Source organism: Charadrius vociferus, unplaced genomic scaffold, assembly GCF_000708025.1.
Source record: "Charadrius vociferus isolate BGI_N301 unplaced genomic scaffold, ASM70802v2 scaffold559, whole genome shotgun sequence".
In the NCBI taxonomy this organism is placed as follows: domain Eukaryota; kingdom Metazoa; phylum Chordata; class Aves; order Charadriiformes; family Charadriidae; genus Charadrius; species Charadrius vociferus.
Genome location: NW_009650252.1, coordinates 198,259 through 201,472, shown reverse-complemented (window position 1 = coordinate 201,472; position 3,214 = coordinate 198,259).

The following is a 3,214-nucleotide window of genomic DNA, read 5'->3' as shown; positions in this document are numbered from 1 at the left end:
AGGTCATGTCCCCCCTGCACCCTGAGGTATGTCTGGTGCACCCTGAGGTATGTCTGGTGCCTGGCCACAGCCTATGGATTTTGGGGTGCCAGGGAAACTTTAAGCACTGCACTCACCTCACACCTACAAGAAAAGTTTCTGCTGTTTTTTGCAAATTTGGGGAGGGAAGAGGAAAAACCCAGCTCGGCTTTGCCACCCAGCAGCAGCCCAGGGGACAAGGTGGGTGGGTGTGCAGTGACAGTGCCCACCGAGTGTCTGAGACGCTGCTTTTACAGTCCCCAGGGTGAGCTCAGGGAGCCGAGGAGGGGCTCAGGGCACCCCACCAAACACACGCACCTGCAGCAGGTGGATCACCCCGGTTCAGTGGCTCGGTGGGGTCCTGCCAAGCCTGGCATCACCCCACCACCTCCAGCGGCTTCCGTGGCATGACACACTGTGCCAGAGCTGTGCCAGATGAGCAAAAGGATGAGCGAAAGGAACACAGCCTGCCAAGCGAACCTCCAAAATCTTCCCCAGGGCCACACTGTCCTGCTTAAAACTACCAGTTTCCTGTTGAAGAAGGGATTCACCTCACTCTTGCCAAGATTCAAATCCACATGGGATCAGAATGAGTAAAAGTGTGACCAAGAGCAAATTTTTGACCACCCCTGCCATTTTTCCTTGTTATAGTTCTCTGTTGTTTGAAGGGGAGCAGGATGGAACGCGGCTCTGACACGTATTTAAAAGACACGTCTCATTACTATGTTGCTCTGCAAGCGCTGCAGATCACGTTGGAAATATCTCCCAGGTACCTCATGGCCTCACTGAAGAGAAAGTTCCTAAAGTCTGGTGCACAGGGAAATCTCCCCCACGCCTGCTGCAGACCTGCTCCTCGGAACACCCGCACCAGCCCGGCCCCATGACACAGCTGGCAGACAAACACAGGAGCAGATGGCAAGTGCTTCCAGGGAGGTTTATCCAGCTACCGGAGGTATGAAGTTCAATTGCTCAGATCAAACAGGGGTGCACACGCCACATCACCCTGTTTAGTAGAAGCAGGATGTTATTCATGTTGTTCCCTGCGTGCAAACACTGGCTGTAACAACATGCCACCCAACCCTTACCTTGCTGACCAGTAGCATTAATATATTTAATACATGAATATCAGTTGTATTAATTTAACATTAATATTACTGCAAGGGGCTGCACTCGCACAAGGGCTTAGGGACTCACAGCACAAATAAAGCCTGCTCCAGCGGGCAGCAACAGCTTAGAGATGACAGCTGTCACTCAGCAGAGATCAAATAGCTAACAGCAGACAGATGTACAGCAGCGGAACGAGCAGCAGCTTTCGCTACACTGCAGTGATCTTGCTGCCTCCTCCCACATCAGCACAAAGGCCTTTTGAGCCCCAGAGTCACACTGCCAAAACTGCAGTCCAAGCGCCTGGCACTCCAGGCAGGCGGGCTTTGTCATGAGCCAAAGGACCTGGATGGCATTTTGTAAGATGAAGGATGTGTTTGAAGTTTCTTCACCAAAAGGGTTGTCAAGCACTGGAACAGGCTGCCCAGGGCAGTGGTGGAGTCGCCATCCCTGGAGGAATTTAAAAGATGGGCAGACGTGGTGCTGATGGACATGGTTTAGTGGTGGTTTTGGCAGCGTTAAGTTAATGGTTGGACTCTATGATCTTAAAGGTCCCTTCCAACTTAGATGATTCTGTGATTCTATGAAGTCATACTAAATCAATGGCTCCCTCTAGAGTAGGTCCACTCATTTTCAGTAAAAGTCAGAATGTTCGCTGAGCCTTTCAGCTTCACTTCAGGCAGTGGACATGTTCAATAGACCATCGAGGAGCTGCAGGCCACATCCATCACTCCCCTATTGTGGAAGGGATGTGGAAGCAGCCTTGGCTTCAGCCTGGGAAGGAGGAGCGATATGGCTCGGCATCTGCTGTACTTTTCTCTAACAAATCCAGGGACATCACGAGGCGAATGAAGCCACAACTGTCACTAAATAAGTAAATAAAAACCCTGTAAGCCTGAACTAAGAGCCCTCACCTCCTCAAGTTGAATCCATCACCCCTCCTTTCAACCCCTTCTCCAGTTTCCACCTCAGTCTGCAGCACTACATTTAAACACAGCAGGTCTGTGGAGCCAGGTAGCTCATCCAGGCATGTACAACCTCACACTGCTTTCATCCCTCACAGTATTTGCCCTCAGTCATGAGAGTCCTAGAATGGTTTGGGTGGGAACCTTAAACACCATCCAGTTCCACCCCCCCTGCCATGGGCAGGGACACCTCCCAGCCCTGTCCAACCTGGCCTTGAACACCTCCAGGGATGGGGCAGCCACAGCTTCTCTGGGCAACCTGCACCAGGGGGTCACCACCCTCAGAGTGAAAAGTTTTCTTCCTGCTATCTAATCTCAATCTCCCCTCTTCCAGTTTGAAGCCATTCCCCCTCGTCCTATCACTCCATGCCCTTGTAAAAAGTCCCTCCGCAGCTCTCCTGGAGCCCCTTTAGGCACTGGAAGGGGCTCTAAGGTCTCCCCTTTTTCACCTTCTCTTCTCCAGGCTGAACACCCCCAACTCTCCCAGCCTGTCCTCCCAGCAGAGGGGCTCCAGCCCTCCCAGCATCTCTGTGGCCTCTTCTGGCCCCACTCCAACAGGTCCACATCCTTCTTGTGCTGAGGACTCCAAAGCTGAGCTTCTAGGTGTGTTAAAACAAAAAAAACCCCAACATATTGCTATGGAAAGACTAACCTTTCCCCCCACCCCCAAGTTTTACGAGATGTTCAGCACCGACTCGCACCCAATAACCTAGATGGGCATCTCAATGAGATTCTTCCGCATGTCAGCACCGTCACCATTTTTTCACATTTTTACAGACTGCTGTTGAGCCTGGAGCTGCAAGCGATGTTTGCAAGGACATTACCTGGAGGTGCATCACAGAGTCAAGGAATGTCAGCAAGTGGCTCCAGTCTGTTGGCAAACACTTTCTGGCAAAACCTCCCCCATAAATAACAGACACAAGGCACAAGGAAGTCTCTTGTGTTAAGATTTAATAATAATAATAATAACAACAACATTTCAAAAACAATGAGTGCATTGTACACAAGATCTGGTATTCAGTGCTTTTTATTGACCATTTGCTCTGCCAGTGTCAGTGTACTGGAGACCTGGGGAGTGGTAAGTGGATTAAAAAAACCCAGTTGGGACACTTCTCCAAGGGGGGGGG